Here is a 21,891-nt window from a genome sequence, read left to right on the forward strand (position 1 = left end):
AAAAAACACTGAAATGCTGTCTTAAGAGCTTAGCTATTAGGAGATGATGCATTTTGAAGGGTAGTTTTTGGCCACATGACTCCTAAAATAACTGGACAGTGACTATAATTGCTCTCATTGACGATCTGGCCAGTTTACCTACTGTAGTCCTTCGATGGAAAGCATATGTAAGAGCTAATTTCGGTGATGGTCATAGAATAGGCCGAGGTCCCCCGTGCTTATTGTATCTGGCTGGAACCATAACCAAGCTTTGTAGAGCATAATTTGAGAACACACATTGAATGATTTGGACTTGCCTCTTATTAATTGATTGATGTATTGATCGGAACCTACATCTCAACACCTTGCTCAGAACTAGGGATGTAAACGGATCGGATTCGGCTCGGATAGTGTTATATCCACATCCGCATTTGATTAGCTTACAGATCGGATTCGGATAGTGCTAAACGGATACGGACACGGATACGGATCAGATATTTTATTCGTTTACATGTAACTATAGCTTTTCGGATAGCTATAGTCTATCCGTATCCGTATCCGTTTAGCTTTCGGACAGATGGATAGTGCTAAACGGATACAGACACGGATACAGAATTGAATTTCAGCTATTCATTTACATCCCTACTCAGAACCAACTAATGTCCTAGGGACAATGAAGATCAAAGCAGTATTCATCCAGGAAATTATCTAGCCCGATCATGGTTCCTTAATAATGATAAAAGTAAAAATATCATTCGATGGTGAATCTTGGAGCATTTGGGCCTCTGTTTTTCATGTCCAGAGGATTTCACTTTGTTAAAAGAGAGATGTAGAGAATGCTTGAATGATTAATTTGATCATTCAGGCCTTGTTTATATAGAGAACAGAATTACAACTGAAAATAGAAACTTAACTCAGTCCTAGTCCTACTAGGAATCCCAAACTAGGACTCGGCTGGGGAAAAACAATAAAAGGAAATAAAAAATAAAGAAAAAGAAACATAAATAAAGTGGGACTAACCACCCTAACTCGACTAGGACTAATCCTAGTAAGCTAGGACAGGTAGGACCAATCCTAGTGGAACTAGGACTGCTTACCCCAATCGGGTAAGCGAGCGCCTATTTCAACACTCCCCCTCAAGTTGGAGCAAAGATGTCGATCATGTCCAACTTGACTAAATTGGGATGAAACAATTTTCCAGGACAATCCCTTGGTGTAGATATCGGCAAGTTGATCCCTGAGATGTCACAAAAGGAATACAAATCAGCCCATCTTCTAACTTCTCTTTGATGAAATGCCTATCCACCTCAACATGCTTGGTACGATCATGCTGTACAGGATAGTGTGCTATGCTGATTGCAGCCTTGTTGTCACAGTACAACATCATAGAAAGACGAATAGGAACACCAAGATCTTGTAACAACCCTTTAAGCCAGAGTAACTCACAAATACCCTGTGCCATAGCTCGAAACTCAGCTTCGGCACTAGAACGGGCAACAACATTTTGCTTCTTGCTACACCACGTGACAAGATTTCCACCTACAAAGGAGCAATACCCAGAAATAGACTTGCCATCTGCAGAACTAGCCCAATCAGAATCAGTGTATGCTTCTATCCGTAGATGACCATGCGTAGACAAAAGAATTCCTTTTCCAGGAGCTGACTTCAAATAGTGTAAGATACGAAGAACAACCTCCATATGAGAAGAATAGGGATCATGCATAAACTGGCTTACAGTACTCACGGCGACAGCAATGTCAGGACGAGTGTGTGAGAGATAAATCAACTTCCCTACAAGTCTTTGGTACCGGCCTTTATCAACAGGCTCCCCTTCTTTCTCCTTGAGTCGAACAGTAGGGTCCATAGGAGTATCTGAAGGATGGCAGCCTAGCAACCCGGTTTCAGCTAATAAGTCTAGGACATACTTCCTCTGGGAGAGAAAAATGCCTTTAGAAGATCTGGCCACTTCAATCCCAAGAAAGTATCGTAATTTCCCTAGATCTTTAATCTCAAATTCTTGTCCAAGGAAGGTCTTCAGTCGTTTGATCTCATCACCATCATTACCAGTAACTACTATATCATCGACGTAGACTATAAGAACAGCGAGTTTTTCACCAGTCCTCTTTATAAAGAGTGTGTGATCAGCATTACTCTGCTTATAGCCCACAGAAATCATAGCTTTGTGGAACCGGCCAAACCATGCTCGAGGTGACTGCTTCAGCCCATAAAGTGCATGCTTCAGTTTACACACTTTTCCTTGGTTTCTGTCACAAGAGAACCCTGGTGGGACGTCCATATACACTTCCTCATCCAGTGCTCCATTTAGGAAGGCATTTTTTACATCTAGCTGCTGCAAATCCCATCCAAGGTTAACTGCACAAGATAATAACACACGAACAGTATTCAACTTTGCAACAGGTGCAAAAGTTTCCTGGTAATCAATGCCATATGTCTGAGTAAACCCCTTGGCCACGAGCCGTGCCTTATACCTATCCACAGTTCCATCAACCTACTGTTTCACCACAAACACCCATTTGCATCCAACGATTTTCTTTCTAGGTGGAAGAACCACAAGCTCCCATGTGTTATTTTTCTTCAAGGCCTCCATTTCTTCCATTACAGCTGCCTTCCACTTTCCATCTGATAGAGCTTCCTGCCAATGGTTAGCAATACGAACAGAAGAAAGAGAGGAAACAAAAGCATGAAAGGATGGGGAAAGTGAGTTAGAAGAAACAACATGAGATATGGGATGCTGCGTGCAAGTCCTGACACCTTTGCGAAGAGCAATAGGTAATTCAGGAGAAGGAATATTACCAGGTGGAGAGGCAGGTTCTAGATCCAGGTTCGGCAATTGGATGGGTACTGGAGCAACAGTTGATTGAACCTGCTTATGTTTCCCTCCATAGGTCTTCACAGTACGGTCATCAATCCTCCTCTGAAATTCACTAATAGTCCTTTGGATAGGAGTCTGGACCGGGGTAGGTTGCTGCTCTTGAATAGAGATGGACTCCCCCTGTATAGGAACCTCTCCCCTTGAGTCAGGGGAAGTACTGGGGACAGGCCGAACTGGTTCAGACTCGTGGTAAACAGACTGTAGTGGAGGTGAAGAGTGAATAGTCAGCACATCTTCACTAACACTCTCCCCCTGAAGAGGTGGGGACACATAATATGAAACATGTTCATGAAAAACAACATCCATGCTAACAAAAGTCCGGCGGGAAGGAGGGTAATAACACCTATACCCCTTCTGGGTAGCAGAGTAACCCAAGAAAATGCAGTGGAGACTACGTGGGTCAAGTTTACCAGGGGACCTTGTATCCCTGGCATAACAAACGCAGCCAAACACCTTAGGTGGGACTATGAAGGAAGAAGAGCCAAGTAATAGCTCAATAGGGGCCTTGGAAAGAAGAACCCGACTGGGCAGCCTATTAATTAAATAGGCTGCAGTAAGAACTGCATCTCCCCAATAAAGGGAAGGGACATTGCGAGCAAACATAAGAGCTCTAGCCACCTCCAAGAGGTGGCGATTTTTCCTCTCAGCCACACCATTTTGGGCTGGAGTGTCAACACAGCTGGTCTGATGGAGGATTCCATGGGCAGCAAGGTATTTTTGGAACTGACCTTCCGTATACTCTTTCCCATTGTCACTCCTCAAAATTTTAAGAGTGGCAGTAAATTGGGTCTTAATTAATTGATGAAAGTGCTGAAAGGAAGAAAAAACTTCATTTTTTGTGTGCATAAGGTATACTCAAGTGAACCTAGAATAGCAGTCAATGAAAGTGACATACCACCGATGGCCAGTCAGGGAAGCTTTCCTACTAGGCCCCCATACATCAGTATGAACAGTATGAAATAAGGAAAAGGATCTCTTATTAGAAATAGGATAAGTTGAACGTGTCTGTTTAGCCAAGACACAAGGTTCACAAAAAAAATCTTCCTTATTACAATCCTTAACTAATGCTGGAAATAAATTTGATAAAGTTCCTAAGGGGGGATGGCCTAGTCTAGAGTGCCATTTATGTATTTCAGAAGAGAAAGATGCCAAAGGTAAAGACTGAGTAGGTGTAGGATCTCCATCAAGCAGGTACAATCCGGCATGCACTTTACCCGATCCAATCGTCTTCCCCGAGTTCAGCTCCTGAAAAACACAGTGAGTTGGAAAAAAAGTCACTTTACAATTTAGGGATTTAGTGATACTGCTAATGGAAAGAAGGTTAGTTATAAATTTGGGAATATGCAACACAGATGGCAGGGTAAGGGAAGGAGAATAACCAATGGATCCTTTCCCTGAGATGGAGGAGAGGGACCCATCAACAATTTTGACTTTATCCTTACCAGAAGCAGGAGAATATGTATAAAAAAGGCTAGAAGAACCTGTCATGTGATCAGTAGCACCGGAGTCTATGATCCATGGAGTGGATACTACCGATGCACAATGACCAGCAAAAGAAATACCTGTACGGGCAAAGAATGAACCTGAATTGGCAACAGACGTAGTAGATGCAGCGGATGTGTTCAACATACGACGGAGAGCCTGGAGTTCTTCCTGAGAGAAACCGATGTCAGCAGTAGGAGTTGGGGCTACACTTTCAGCGTGATTGGCTTTACTTTTAGACTTAGCACGTCCTCGTCTGGCCTCAAAATCAGCAGGCTTGCCATGTAATTTCCAACACTGAGCCTTCGTGTGATATGGTTTGTGACAATGCTCACATTTCACAGGCTCTTTAGTAGTGGTAGCACCAACACTGTCAAAAGAAGTAACAGGAGTGGAGGCAGCAGTCAGTAATGCTGATCGCTCAACTTTTGGAGTAATCATCATGGCAGCCCTTCTTGTCTCTTCACTGTGAACATAAGAAAAAGTTTCCTCTAAAGTGGGGAAAGGAATCTGATCAAGGACTTGTACCCGGATTAGATCATAATCATCATTGAGGCCAGCTAGGAAATCATAGACCCGAAACTTATCAACATAGGAATGATAGGCCTCAGTAGTAGTAGTAGGTGAAAACCTAGCATAGTGATCCAATTACTGCCATAAACACTTGAGGGCAGCATAGTATTTAGTGACAGATAGCTCCTGCTAAGTGGTATGTTGGAGTGTCTTCCTAATGTCATACACCTAAGCATCATTACCTGAACGGCCATAAGTTCCCTTGACAGCAGTCCAAATATGAGTAGCAATGTCAAGGAGTAGATATTGACTGGAGGGGTCAGTGGTTATAGAATTCGTAATAAAGGACATCACCATAGCATCATTGGTAGCCCATTTAGTACGGGTAGCACCTTCTTCAGTAGGCTGTGTGGTGGTGCCAGTAAGATGGCCAGTGAGTCCCCTACCAGCCACAGCCAAGGAGATAGATCTGGCCCAGATGAGGTAATTTGATCCCTCAAGTTTAATAGCTGTAGCATAAGGGAGAAATTCTGTCCGCGGCTGAGAATCAACTCCAGAGTTGGCCGTGGTTACATCTGAGTCCCCCATATTGCAGACAAAACAGTATAAAAACTGAAAGATGAGTCCCTTCTGTAGCAACAAGAACCAGCCCTAAATAAAAATCGATAGTTAGGGTTTTAAGGAAACCCTAGAAGAGAAGTCGATTGAGATTCAGGGGTCTTCAAGTCGTAAAAAAAAATTGCAGAATCTGTCTTCAAAGTTGATGCAGATCTGTGCAACAAACTGCCCACGTAGAGAGGAGAAATAAACCAGATTGAGAAGCAGCAGGTCTTGAATATTTGTTCAAAAAAAAACCTAGACAGTGATATGGATATATGCCTCAATGGTAGGAAGAGAAACAGAGACAGCAGCTGTCCAGAAAAACTTGCAGTGTTGGATCCCAAGAAAACCAGCCTATAATTGTAAGAGAATCTGATCTTCAATAAGGGAGAACTCCAAAAAAAATTTGCAAAAGTGTGGGCAGCAGCTATCGATCAAAGAACTTCTTAAATCATCAATTGTTGAGGTGAAAAATTAGGGCAGCATCTACAAATCACCTCATTAGATTTGCCCTAAGTGGAGAAAAAACCAGAAAAAGTGAAGAGAGTTGAATGGGGGGGGGGAAGATGGAGATTGAGTGATAATGGAAGGAGGGTGGTGGGCTAGGAACCAGGCTAGATCTGAGAGACTAGCTCTGATACCATGTTAAAAGAGAGATGTAGAGAATGCTTGAATGATTAATTCAATCATTCAGGCCCTGTTTATATAGAGAACAGAATTACAACTGAAAATAGAAACTTAACTCAGTCCTAGTCCTACTAGGAATTCCTAATACAACTAGGAATCCCAAACTAGGACTCAGTTGGGGAAAAACAATAAAAGGAAATAAAAAATAAAGAAAAAGAAACATAAATAAAGTGGGACTAACCACCCTAACTCGACTAGGACTAATCCTAGTAAGCTAGGACAGGAAGGACCAATCCTAGTGGAACTAGGACTGCTTACACCAATCGGTTAAGCAGTAAGCAGCCTATTCCAACACACTTCTTCCACTGCGTAGTACCCTAGCCACAAGCAGTGCCATTTGCAGTTTTCTTCATTGTACTTATATATCACATGAGCTACCACTTGAAAGGGTACCTGCATTTTCTTGTTGTAGATTCACAGAAGTTCCATTTACCAACCTGAACTTCGTCCTGGACTTGCTGATGATTCATTCTGAAGTTAGTGACGAAACCGTAAGCTAATGTGGCCTACATTGCCACATCAGCAAAAGAGGGTGAGAGTAGTTAAGTGAGTTTTACAACCACTTCCGATAACTATCTTGATGGAAGGTAATTATTTAGGTAGGTATTTTAGGCCTTGCATGATAACACTTCTATTTTTGGGATATTTTTCTATTTCAAAACTGCTGGTGGTGTTGGTGGCGGTGGAGGAGGTGTTGGCATTGGTGATGTTGGTGGTGGAGGTAGCGTGGTGGTGGAGGAGGTGTTGGCGGTGGAGGTGGTGGTGGTTGTAATTGAAGTTGCATTGGAGGTGGTGTTTTTATTCTGAACATGAAATTATTGCTTTGCTCATCAAATTAACCATGTGCTCATTAAAGAGCAACCCCCCCCCCTCTTTTTTTTTTTTTTTTTTGATGAAAATGAAATATATATTAAAAACTAACAAGAGAACATATACATAGATTTGGTCAATCCAGCTGATCTGGCCAGATTACTAGCTAACATGTGACAAAAAGAGTGTGGAGATGTCATGTATTTGATATTTGGGGCTAAGCTATATATATACAACAACTTCTTAAGTAAAGTCCATGGCCAAGGATTGATTGATGGAGATGGAAGAAGATCAGCTATCTCTTGAGAAGAGCACCAAACTTCTTTAATCTGCAATCCCAAACTCCTTGCCATCTCAAGCCCATTTTTAATACTAATAACTTCTTATGCATATTCACAATTATACTTAGTGAACCCTGCTACAAAAAAAGTGAGATTCCCGTTAAGCAGAATAATACACGACCAACTTGCAAAGTTTACTTCAAGGTTCTGGTATCCTGCACAAATTAAGATAGGGTAACTAATATAAGGAATGGAAAGAGATTGCAAACCTAATATATTTAATCTATCAACCTTTACATCAGGGGATGAAGGGGTGGGGGGGGGAGATTTTCAGAAGAGCCAACCAAAGATTCGTTTGTTTAATAATCCAATGAGGGTTAGGATTTTCTCGTCCTATCACCACCTTGTTTCGCATGTTCCAAATAAAATAGCACATTATAATGAACACCTTGAAAAACCAGTGTAACGATTTCTTATCTAGTGACCAATTAAACAATGTAGAAATGCAAAAATTTTCCAAAGAGCAACCCCCCTTTATTTCTCCCTTTTGTTTTTGGAACAGAGAAGTTCCAAATCAAAGATACTGTTTCTCTAGTTCTCAGCACTTTTTGTAACTAGTTCATTCTCAGTGTAAACCAAACCTAGGTTTGACTCGATTTGGGTTGGTGCCCACGACCTGCGAGCAGGTGAGGTCGGCCTAGGAGGCCTTCTCCCCCTTGGTTTCCTATATCGAATGGGATTTTAAAAGACGAGGGGGGGGGGCTGCTTATATAAACACATCTTCCGCCCCTTGAAAAACCCTAAGCTAAGTAAATCAAAATCCTCTCTCTCATTCTCATTCTTGTTCTCCAAGCTATTAGTATGTTTTCTATGGGATTCCATCAACCACACAATGAAGATGTTGATCCTCATACCACTTCTGCTGAACAAGGTGTTCCGCATGAGATAGAGGATGAAACACCTCGCCAACTGGTCTATCACGTCGCAGCTGGAAGAGTCCGTCACCGTCTTCTTCTCCCACTCATGACGAAACCATTGCACCACCACATTCGAATCTGAAGGAAAAGATATGAGTTGCTTCTTCAACTCCTCCTTCGAGTACTCCCAGCTACCAGGGTGCCCAGTCACCGCCTCGTTGCCAAACAAGAGGTCAGTATACAGAAAGTAGCAGAGGGGCATAATGGCCATCTCATCCACAGGTAGAGGAAAAGTGTGAGTGGTAGGCCACCACCTCTTAGCCAAGGCCTAAGCTAGAGACGTGTTGAAAGACCTAGTCTACTGGAGAGCTAGATCCTCGAAACCGGCAACCACTATCTGCCTTTGAACGGCACCACAAAGCTGGTTATACCAGCCAGGAATGATCGTGCGTGACCCATACTTATGATAGGTCATGAGGTCCTACACAACAAGAACAAAGTAGAATGTAAGATCAGGATAGAATCCCCATGAAGTTAAAATAAACCAAAGGCATCCAGTCCAAGACACAAGTATTAAGCATTGGTTCCAAAATGTGTCGCCTGTTAAACCCTGCCCCTGGCTTACTGGAATTTTGATTGAAGGACAGGAACCCCTGATCAGGCAACCAAAAACTCTGTGGAGTATCACTCCAGTGGTTTGGATTGATGAGGAAACCCTGTGTGGATCATCCTATATACCTGTCAGAAGATGGACAACAGACCCCTGCAAATGTACAGCTCATTGCATGATGTATGGCTTGGACTCCAGGTAATCTCTCTCCTCCCCAAATAGTGGGACCCACCTCTGTAAAAATGTGTAAAATCTCCTATAAGGCATGTGGGGACAATACCCTGACCAAGGGTCAAACCCCAGTGCAGCCCATTGATTTCAGCTTGCTAGAATTCTCTGGGCGATGCAGCAAGGCCCAGTGACATCGCCCAGTGTGTGAAATAGTACATTTTTAATGATTTTTAATTGTGGGGACCACCCAATATGAACATGGGCACCCTCCATGGATAGAGGGAAGTTTGAGGGACCACCTCATACCCCTAGTTCAGTGTGGGCCCCACCACAGAGCTCAAAATGGCTGTGAATTAGGCTAAAAATGCATTTTGAAAAGTGGACTCAGCTGGCCAAACAGACCTTAGTTGGCCTTGGTCTATAAATAAGGGAGCATTGGGTTCATTTAGAGTTTTCAGCTCTAATAGAAATCGTGAGAGAAAAGAAGAGAGAAAGGAGAGAAAGAAGAGAGGAAGGAGAGAAAGAAGGAGGAAGAAGAAGTGAGGCTGCCACCTCTACCCAAGCTGGAACCGAGCTCCTTCAGGCTTATTCAAGTATGAAATACATATACATGCCTGCTGCCTTCATTTCTTCTCTGTGGTTGATGTGCTTCTGCTCCCTGGGCAGCCCAGAACAGCTAGGGTTTGCCCAGAACAGCACCAAATCTGCCATGCAAGCCTTGAGCATGGAAGATCTGGAATTTTTATTTTATTTCATAATTCTGATTTGCTGTTTGTGGGAACCGAATTTGGCTGTGCATGGCTGCACCACCCAGATTCACTTCTGGTTGACTGATTGAATCCTTGGATGCAAGCCATGGTTGCAGGGACCAAACCCTAAGTGGTTGCAGCCTTGAACCACTATTTTGCATCCATTTCCAGTCTTACTTGTGGCTGGAATCGGATTCCAAGTTTAGAGAAAACCCTGTGATACTATTCACTGGGTTATCTAGGCAGCCTCTGGCAACCAAATGGAAGACCAGATGGATGATCCATTTGGACCAATAGGTAGACCATCCCAGGGGCTACACAGCGCCCTAACATGCATGGGATGATGTTGAGCACACTGCCCAAGAAGCCCCACCTTGGAATCTCAGCCCATTTGTCGATTGTAGCCTCTGGGCGATGCAAACATCGCCCAGAGCCATCGCCCAGTGAATGGAAAATTTCTGGAATGATGATCTGGCTCTGGGAACCTCACCCATTGGCCTTATGACACTATGGGAGGTTGGGAAATGACCAAAAAGCCCTTCCCCACATCTGTTCTTGGTGGAGGAATATTTTGGAACCCTAGTGGGCCCCGTAGGTGAAGGAAACCCTACTGTGCTTGGTCCTGCAGCACAGGCAAGCAATGGACAGCACTGTGGACCTGATCTAACCTAGGGTAAGGTACAACTATTGAAATGACCAATTTACCCTTGTGCCACTAACACTGGCCAATGCACCGGGACATGGACCTAGGGCCCAATGCAAGGCCCAGTGATTCCAAGTGCGAACCAACTGAACACCGGGTCAACCCAGTAAGTTTAGGTTAACCCTAGGACTACCAGTGATAGATTGAAAATTTAATAAGACATTATCTGATTTGTATTTAGGATTTGATCCGGCGCTCAAGGTCAACAACCAAACTGCTTTTGAAACTGGGTTTGCAATTGAGGTCTTAGAACCCAACTCAGGTGAGTGAATAATATTATCATATGTACATGTGTAATTATGATATTATGCCGGCAATTAAGAATTTTAATCATGAATGCTATGTTACTTACTATTGATTAAAGTTACTCAAATCACTGCATAATGACTGTATGTTGATCAACACTATGAATTCTTATATGTTGATTGCGAATGTTAGATTAGATGTCGTAGCCGGCTTGGAAATGAGGCCTGTGGTAGCCCGTAGAATGGGATGCCGTTGACACCACCCGACTCATAAGATGCCATATAGACATGGGGTTAGAGTTTCATCACCCGTGCTACGCACCCTTGCCAATAGGGGTTTAGGTGTTGGATGCCTGTCAGGGTGACCATATGTATATGAGAAAAGAAATGAAAAGAAATGAAAAGAACACCGGAATGGTGAAAGAAAAGAAATGAAAGAACACCGAAATGGTGAATATGGGCTGTAAGCCAAAGAAAAGAAATGGATTGCCCTACAGGTTAATCACAGAGGGCTGGTCGGGCTGACCTTGATGATTGATGCAGGAGCTAACTGGTCCTCTTCGACAACTCAATGGGTGTATCGCGGGAAGGGGTTAGAAGCTCTCACCAAGGATACATGTATTAAGGATTGTAGTAGCACAGACCTGACTTAGTTGTATTGTTAGGTGGCTAATAAATAATCTGGACTTTCATATCATATAGGATCATATGAATTGTGGATTGTGATTGCATATGCATGCATGATGATATGATTTGCTCACGAGCTCAGTGGGGCTCACACTCTGTTATACGTTGTTTTCTTTGATGATTTTGCAGATCTATGCCGCTGTGGCATGGAGGCTCATCTCGAGGAGAAGAGTCCTGGTTGTTACGCTGATGTTGGTGTGGACCCCGACGGAGGTCATACCAATCCTGCGTACTCTCGGTGGTCATTGATGAAGACCGTTGAGGAGCACATCTGATGCTTTTTATCTTGGGGACTCCTTTTTGTTTCTGCTAGGAGTTTATCCCCAGTCTGAATGTGGTTCTGTTGTAGTTTTTACTTTCTTTTCTTTTTGGGGTTGAGTATGCTCACCCTGTATATATTTATGTATGTAGTTCTGTTCTTGTCAACTTTGTTTCTATGTTTGTGGGTTGGTGGGAAATGTACAAACCTTCTTATGTATATATTATCATCATTTCCCCATATCGCTATGCTTCCTTTTATTATCAAAATTGTAGTTTACCTGCAGCACTCTGATCTTGCCTTTGGTAAAGTGAATGAATGTGGTTTCGTGAATGTAAGCATTGCTTCTAGATTCGTGGGGTTTGCCGGATTGCCGTTATGCAATTTGGGTCACCTACCTAATCCTCCCAGGGGGTGGATTGGGGTGTGACATCGCCCCCCATACATGAACCTAAGCTAGGGTTAAACAAATCCCCTGGAATCAGCAAAGCAAGCAAAGAATGCTACCAATCTCCATTGAATCCCGACAGAACCATAAGCAATCAACAAGGACAGATCAACACATGGAAATATTTCATGGCATAGCAAGCACAAGTAGTGCAAAGGATAATACAAGAATTCATATGCAAGGCACAACAAGCAACACGACATTCTAAATCACATTAAGTAAAAAATTCAAAGCAAGGAATCGAAGTCTTACCCTGGGTAGCTTCCATGCATTGCTACAGATATGTGAGGGGGTGTCGCGAAGGAGATAGTCCTCATACCATGGAGCCCTTGAGGTCTCCCTGCAATCTCTCAATACATCCTCATCTGGATCAATCTCTGGACGATGGGCAGTATCACCCCCTTCCCGAAGAATGAGGCCCTGATGCCTCGATTGTTTAGGAATAGACGTATCAGTAGGCAACATGTGCCTCTTACCGTTATATTGCCTAGACATGGCAAAGAGATAGAAGAGCAAGAAAAAACAAAGAAAACTCACAAGGACAAGACTCCTCTCAAAAATCCACTCGGAGAAAAATGGAGAGGAAGAAGAGACGATCGACTCAAGCCCAAGAATGTGGGGTTTGGTACACAAACAAGGTCACACGGCCTAAAATAAGTGTAAACCCCTTTGGAAACCCTTGGAACAAGAAATGGAAAAAAGGGAAATGAAATGAAGAAGTGACTCGTCGTATTCATAACAGCAATTTCCGCCCAGAATCGACATCGAACAAACAGTACTTCGATGTAGACATAGTGTCGAGTAAAGCACCTCGATGTCAACACGGGCTCTCACTATTGAAGAAGCCTTTCTAATTGTCGAACTAGGCACTTTGCCGCCAAATTCAAAATTTTAACAAGTGGGTCCCCTCATGGTGACTTGGCACGCCAATGGGCACCTTGCATGTAGCCCGCATCCGCAATTAAGCAAGATTCCCAATATCCAATCACGCCCGCACAACCGACGATTGCCAACTGGGGATCTCAATCAACATATCCTGCATGCCCTTGCACCGGTGAAATCCCTAGTCTGCCTTCACCATGGCCAAAGCTGTACAGCCACCTATGGAAAATTACCAAACTACCCTGCACCCCGCCCTATCAACGATGAATTACTCCCTAGGAGTGCCGTACTATTGGCGATCTCTTCCACATGCACCATGCCCTATCAATGACAATGTTTCCCAGTACGCCCGTACAATGGCAAGATATTGTTACAACCCCAATGGAAACACCCATACTATCGGCCAATCTCGTAACCCCAGCCAGCGCAGCTCGTACTATTGATCGCCCGAGCATTACTACCAATTCAATCAATGGAGCCACCTGCGTAGGTACACCTCTATCCCCCGCACTCCAGTGCCCTTAAGCAAGGCACTGGCGAGTTTTGGCTCAATCCGATGAATCGAAGTGTTCGTAAAATCACTTCTTTGACCTACAACTGTTGCATAGACTCAATTAAAGAGGGGCATTCTATAGATACCTCATTTTGTCTTCCCCCCGAAGGTTTCCCGTAACGATGATGAGTACCCTCCAAGGCCTAGAGCCGGTGTATTTGTGGATGTAGAGTCATTGTGCACTGCCAGAATCCATTCACCGATCATCGATTCCCCTTGCCGGAGCCCAAACCAAAGCCGCCAAGCCCTCTAAGATTCACTGAAAAGGCTAGCCTTGACCTAGATCCCTTGGAACAAGCCTGGCCCAGTACAGACCCTGGCCCAAACAACCCCTTTCATCCCTGTCGGCATTAAAACCCTGGTCAACACCCAAAGACCCCAAGTCGACATTGACCCCTCCTTCCATCGACATTGAGCCATCTCCATTGACTGCCGAGCAGAACATCCCTACTATCTAACTTGCTTCGACATTCAGAAAATAACCATTGCCATCTAAGCACTTTCCCTCAATGTCGAGTGTTGTTCATTGACAACCACTCAATGTCGATCTCACCTCAACTTGATGTCGAATTGACCCCAGTTCACTATTGAATCTGTGCAAATCTGAGAAGCCAAAACTTGCTATTTTTTACTCCGATCTCGATTCCTTTCTCGAACAAGCTCGTATTTGGAAACTTGGATCCCAATCTTGGCTCCCATTAGGTCCCAAGAAACATCTCCTAAGGCAATAAACCACTTGTCCACACCCCATTGGCTCTTACCTTAACTTAACACCCACCGTCGATGCAAAAACATCAATTTTTGACAATCCGGATTAAACCCAACATCCGGACATGAATTTGGGAGTGCACACACCCCTCTACATCTATAAATACACCCCCTCTCACGATGAGGAGGGTTAGACAAAGTTTCCATTAAGTCCTTAGCTAAAAAACCCCTTACTTAATGCTTGCATGCTGTAAGTTTAGCTCCCCTATTCGAGTACTTTGAGTCCTTGGTCTTTGGCCCCTCACTTGGCCTTAGCCTATTGCCTCTCCCACCCTCTTGAATGCCACAATCCACTTGAGAATTCAAGATCAAAGCTCCAAGACATCCACCTGGTGCTCTCAGCTTGACAACGAAGTTTCGCATACGAGGAGACAAGAGAAGCCACTACAAGCGGCAATACTTACTCAACGTGCAAACACCCTGAGTTACAAAAGGGAAACCTCTACATTTTGGTTTCGATTGTCTTCAAACTAGGTAGGTTCTTCTTTATCTTCAATTTTTGTCTACAATAAATGTTTTCAATTTCTTAGTTTTGCATCTCCAAAAGAGTGTGATCCCATCTCTTTAGATGTTGATTATATATATTCCTTACCTTTTACCTTTCTTTTATGTTGCACTCCATTTACATGCATGCATCTCTCCATGATCCCCATCCCCTATAGCCTAAGACTCCCCCCATGTTAACATTCATATTATTGACTTACATATCTCTCCTTGCATATGTGTCAAATCATTGCTTTCGTTCCCATACACTTACCATGTCACCATGCTTAGATTAGAGTCAATCATGCCTAGGTCATTTAGGTTTCGAGTCCTTTATTTTTACATTCAAGTATACTAATCTTTGCCTTGCAGCTGAACCCACAGGTATGTGCTTCTTATCCATCTTTGTATTTTAATTTCTTTTAATTTTTACACTTTACATTCTTCCCCAAAAGCATGTTATAATCCAACGTTGCCTAGCAATAGAGAGACCCGTAAGTCTAGGCGGATTAGGGTGCCTAATACCTTTCTCGGACCATAACTTGACCCGTTCCCAGACCAATGGATTGATCAGTCCCCAAAAGGGCATAGCGTGTGAATCATTATATTACAATTTTTTAGGTCCTAGACCTTCCTCTAGGTGGCGACTCCCTACATTCGATTCACCCCTCTCTCCAACATGATTGAGGAGGAGGACACATGGCGATCCCCCACCATGTCACTGTCCTCACAATCACCTAACCTCAAGTGTCAGATATAAGCTAAATTATCTTGAGTTGAGTTTCTATTAATAGTAACATTCAAGATTTTATTTGCATTAAGTACCGGTTTTAAGAGATATAATCCGTTATCAAGGAAGCTAGTATTAACAAATGAATTATTTAACCAGATAGATAACTTAGTTCCAAACTGAAAAATATATCCATCTAAAACTAGTTTTGAAATAAAAACAATGTTCCTCCTAAAAGTGAGAATATATTACCAATCTCACAAAACCAAAAAAATTTATCAAAACGTAAATAAAAATCTCCAATGGCCTCTACAACAGCCTCAGCTCCGATACCCATTCTGAGACGAACTTTGTCCTTATTCAATTTTTCTGTCAGCTTGAACCCCTGCAACATATTACAAATGTGAATGATAGAACCAGAGTCCACCAACTAAGTGTTAAATGGTTTTTCTAATAAATTAGACTCATAAAGGACAAAAGTTTCAGAAATACCTTCTTCTTACTTGTTCTTCAGAGTAACTAGGAAAGCACGACAGTTCTTCTTCTAATGTTCATCTTTTTACAATAGAAGCAAGGTCCCTTTTAAGTTTTCTTGCTTTTCTGAATTCCTTTGGTTTCTGCCTTAAAGGTCTTACCATTGTTGGTATCGTTCTTCTTCTTACCCTTGGGCTTAGAGGAAGAAGGCTTCTCTTTTGTTGTTAAGACATCCATTTTTTTTTCTTTGATAGTGCCTCCACTTCTTGCAACATGTTGCCAAGCTCAAGAATTCTACGGATATTGTTTTTTCATGTAATGTTTAATAACAAAAAACTCATAGATTTCCCAAGGGAGAGAGTATAGTACAACAGACTTATAATCCAACTTGAAGGTTGTCCCTAGGTCTTCAGTTCCTGGAATAAATTCTTTATCTTCATGACATGATCAATCATTGGAGTCTCCAGAGTTAATTTCTTGCTGTGGAGAAGCGTGAGTAGCAGATGGTGGGCATGTCTATTTTGCCTACCGTACCGCTCTTTCGGCCCCTCCATCATATTCTTTGTCAAGGTAAGATCCTTAACAGAATCAACGATGGTTTTAAAAACATAACTCAAAACGAAGAGCATGGCCATTGAATTATTTTGCCAAAACAACTTATAGGCCTTTATGAGTCCAGGGTCCTTATCTTTGGGGATTTCAGGCTCATCTTGCTCTAAGACAAACATTACCTTTTGCAGTCAGGAGCAACTTAATGTTCCTCCTCCAGTTAACATAGTTTGCGCCAGTTGAAATATGGTCTTTGATAAGGTTAATGTAGTTATTTTGGGAAGACATTGTAAAAAATCTACATAATGTAGAAGCACGATCTAAAACCATTAAAAGGAAGGGGCAATTCCAATATCAACGGTCACTCTCACCTTAAGCTTTCCTTTGAGCTTTGAGCGTGTATTTAAACAAATCAACCCTTATGCACATGACTTGGCCTATCGGAGTTCATCACATACATGTTGGTTAAGTGGACTATTCTATCTGTCACATAGATTTCCAATGATTTTTGGCCACCTGAATGTCATATCCATTCCTATCGATAAACACACAGTCAAGTCAAGTGCATACCCTTTGTCTCGGAGTAAACCATGACATCGTGAGTTTAATGCCCACTATTGCAGTGCATATCCCATTGACCATATCTTCTATCTATTACATAGGAGATGAATGTAGATCATCCCATTAAACTATTGAAGCATTATCCTATTGGCATTTGCAAGAGTAGGTCAACGAGATCTCTACACCCACCGACTAAGGGAGACTATGAGAATCCCACCAATTAAGGTTTCTCATACCACACTTGCTTTAAATATAGGGAAAAGGGGAATACATACAGTCATCAACATAATATGGTCATCCATCCATCCATCATATGAAATAAAAGGAACTAGTGGTTATAAGATTACATCTACATCAAAATGATTTTGCATCCAATTCAAATCCACAATGACTAAGAGTGTCATTTTGGGACCAGAATCAGGACTTGTCCCACCAAAACCTGGAACTGAACCGTCCCATTAATAAATAGGTCGGTTCTGGGACGAGATTCCTAATGATACCAATATTAGAATACTAATTAGCAATCTAATGGTACTGGAACTACTAGTACCATTTTAAAATAAAAAGTATATAAGATTTATGACTCATTAGGGTTTCACTCAATTTAGTAATTGTCCATTGAAGCTTAATCTGAATAGGAACAACCATAGTTTGAAGTCTCTAGAATAGCTAATAGTACTAAGGCAGTAATCTCTGCAACAACCAACCATCCATCTGCATGTATTTTCTTTCTCTCCTCGCAGAACCTGTCACTCCCTCCTCCCTTGACAATCTACACCCACCAGGTTCTTTCGTTTTCACTTCTTACCATGTGTAATAAATAAATTTTTTTGCCTTGCTGACACCTTTATTTGGGAAAGTCAAAGAGAAAACACGTGGGATTGTAATTCTTTCCATTCCTATTGTTAATGTTATTGCTTTTATCCTATCTATCCTTTTTTTTTGTAAGATTGCCTTATCTATCCTTCATTATTTTATTAAAATAAATAAAAGAGAAGGGGGAGGGCTGCCATAATCATTAATCACACTTTGATGTAAGTCTGGTAGTATACAATGATACTCTATTGAGATGTCACTTGACATCTATAAAGCATGAGACTACCCATTCAATGGGGCCCAGATAAAACATATAAATACAAATAGCTTACATAGAATTGGTTTCAATAATGAGGGATTAGATATTTGGGTTAGACTATTTTGTAACCAGTGGATTAAATTGATTTTTATGAAACTAATCGTTTAATTTTCAGGACTCTATACCTCATGGTACAATTTTCTTGTCATTATGAATTTGATGCATTATTGTGCTACATAATTGATCTGTTTAGTTATGTTCCAAAAAGTTTCTCTCTTTCCTTTCATATGTAACAATGAACTGTAGTTTTCTTTGGAGATGTCGTATGTCTGATTTCTTTAAGTAAGTTAATATTTATTTATTGAAGTTTGAGTTTAAAACAGATTTTATATTTTGATTGATTTTAACTTCATATAAATTTTCTTTTAGGTGCCTAGTTAGGGTGATTATTATGAAAATTTTCATTGTGCAAAATGGTGGATGCATCCCAACCATCTAACAAAGGTGGTGGCACTGTCAATCCTTTCCCTAAAGCTAAGAAGACTAGGAAGAGAACTTCGGCCTATTGAAACCCTAATTGGTTCAAGGAGTTGGATAGAACAAAATTTAATGATAATAGGCCTAGGATAAAATGTGTGAAGTGCGGGACTATTTTACTTGCAGATACTACAAAAAAATGGGACCTCCAGTCTTAACAAGCACATGAGATGTTGCCCTAAGCGTTACAACAAAGATATAGTCTAGATGCTTATGACAACATCTCGAGAGAAGGTGACCATGAAGGATAGGCATATTGATCCAACAGTTGTCCAGGAGATGTATCTAGGAACACTCAAATATCATTTTATTCATAAATTATGGAAAAGGGAGAAGGAAAAGACCAAGGATTAATCCTAAGGTCCAGGAGGATCTATGGACTTCCATCACTAATGATGGTTACATTGTCCTCACAGCTCATTATATCGATAGATTATGGGTTTTACAAAAGAAAATGCTCAGATTTACTGTCTTCCCACCTCCACATACTGGTGCTCATATTAGTGAAGCAATTGGGAAGATGTTGATTCAATGGGGGATCTAAATGAAACTCTTTTCTTTGCAGTAGATAATGCCAGTTCCAAAGATTTGTTTGTGATTTTTTAAGAGTAAATTAAATGCAAAAAATGCTCTTTTATGCAAAGGTAACTTTTTTCATGTTAGATGTTGTGCACATGTCTTGAACCTAATTGTATAAGATGGAATCAAGTTAATAGATAGTTCTGTACAAAAAATTTGAAATAGTTTAAAATTTGTGAAAAGTTCTGAATCAAGAAAGATAAGGTTTATGGAAAGTTGCAAGAAATTGAGAATTGTACGTAACAAGGCCTTGAATGCAGATGTGACTATCCGATGGAATTCCACCTACCATATGCTTGAGAGTGCAGTCTTTTATCTTGCAACCTTTGATAATTTAGGTGAGTACGTTAGATAATTACATGTGTTGTCCTGATGTTGATGAATGCATAAAAACTCAAAATATCACTAAATTTTTGAAGTCATTCGATGAAATCACAAATTTGCTCTCTAGTACAAAATACCCCACTTCCAACTATATTTTCCTAGTGTGGTGAAAATTCATATTATCTAGCAAGAAGATATTGTAAAGGATGGAAACTTTATGAGAGAGATGGTAGATGCAATGAAGAAGTTTAATAAATATTGGAGTGAATATGCTCTGACTTTATCAAGGCATGGTTCTTGATCCCAGATACAAGTTGACTATAGTGGAATGGACATATTCTAGGATTTGTGGTAGTAATGAGATAGCTGAAGAGATTGTTTCACATCTTAAGACACTATTGTACTAAATTTTTGAAGCATACAAGTGCATGGCAAACATTGAAGACTCTATCGGAGTCGGCTTTTAACATAGGAGGTAGGGTGATCGATAAATACCAAAATAAACTATTACTCAAAAATGTTGAAGCCTTGATTTACGTGCGAGATTGGTTCTTTAATGTGGATTTTGGAGGTAATCCTTTTTTTTTTCAACTTATAATAATTTGTTTTGAACTAATAGGGTATTCATTTCTTTGTATATAACCGGCGGCCCCTATATTAATGTCAATAATTTGGTTCTTGCTTTGAGTGATGTACTTACAATTGCTACTCCAACTAAACAATGTACTACCTCCCAGGTTGATGTTGTTGGACGTGACGTTTATGTGTCCATCAAACCCAATTTAATTTGACTAAATTAATTAATTTAGTTTTATTTAATTATGTGTTTGTCAAAATTGTATATTGCATTTGCCCAATTCAAACCATTTTGTTCACAACTACAGATAGATTTGGGCAATCTGTTCTATGGTTGCTATATTTTACATTCATACAATAGTGATTGGACCAAAATGTAAATATAGGCACATTTTGTGTTGAAAATGATCCACGGGAATTTCCGAATTATTCACTGTCAAGTTGTAGTTGCAACGGGAATCTCCAGTAGTTTTCTCTGTGCTTGAGAGACACTTGCCATTTTATTTATGTTCTGTACATTTGTGGTGTGTCAATGGTTGATGTCTATCGAAAGGATTGACTATATATCGGCCGCTCAGTGTGCACAATGTAAATAGTTATGGATGTGATGCTCAATAAAGTTTTCACTGCCCGTAAAGGGAGAACACCAAAAACAGAGTGAACGGATTTAATTGTGTCAAATCCAAGGCCTTGATATTTTGTAAAGTGTTTGCAAAGAGTATTTTATTTTATTAATACTAAATTATATGTATTTTGGAAAATAGTTTTTGATGAGCACATTTATGTGTGAAATTATCCCATGTAATTCTGCATTTTTATATGCTTAGAATGGAGCTATTTGGGTACTTTTCTGTATTTTCAGGGTACAGGGGTATTTTTGGTATATTAGAAATATTGGACGACAAGTGCACTTTCAGAGCCTAAATTGAGGAAACCAAGTTGGAGGACTTCAATGCTACACAAGCCCGGCCCAATGAAGACCTCTTGTATTTTTTAGTTCAAGGAGTGGTCCCCACCTAGGTCTACCGAATTTAATCTCAGGGGTAAAAATGTAAAAAGGGTGTTACAGGATCATGCGCATAGAAGATGCTGAATGGAAGGATTTGATGCAATCTAGGCACTAGTCTACCCATGGATCGACTCACATGAGATCAAGGGCGAGATGGGAAGAAGTTTCACTGAAGACCCAAGAGCATAACTGTAATTTAAAAAATTGGAAAAATTTCAGAAGATATCCGATATTGGGTTCGTATTGTCCGGAATATTAATTGGAGCAACTTTAATTCTTGAATTGGGTCCATCCGGGGCTAGCATGGAGAGATATTTTTAAAAAGAAAATTTTGATCAAATTTATAATTTAGATTAAATTCTCTCTCTCACTCTCTCACTCTCTCACTCTCTCATCCCTTCTACGGTTCCCCTCTCTCCTACTTCTCTCAATTCTCTTTTCTCTCTCCTATTTCTTCTCTTATTCCTAAAATCTCTCTTTTCTCTCTCATCCCACTATGGTTTCCCATCCTTCCTAAATCCCATCTCTTTTAAAAAAATCCCTCTCTTAAAGATAAATAAAAAAGGGAAACATAATCTCTCTTAAACTCTCTCTTTTCTAAACTCTCTCCCCTCTTTCCTCTAATTCCCTCCATACACTACCCACGGCTCCTCCACCTTTCCTAATTCCAGTCCACTTTTCTCTCTCTTCTCTCTAATATCTCTCCAACTTTCAAATCTCACACAATCTCTCCCTTCCATTCACGATTTATATAGCA

This window comes from Telopea speciosissima, chromosome 5, assembly GCF_018873765.1.
Source record: "Telopea speciosissima isolate NSW1024214 ecotype Mountain lineage chromosome 5, Tspe_v1, whole genome shotgun sequence".
NCBI classification, from domain to species: Eukaryota; Viridiplantae; Streptophyta; class Magnoliopsida; order Proteales; family Proteaceae; genus Telopea; species Telopea speciosissima.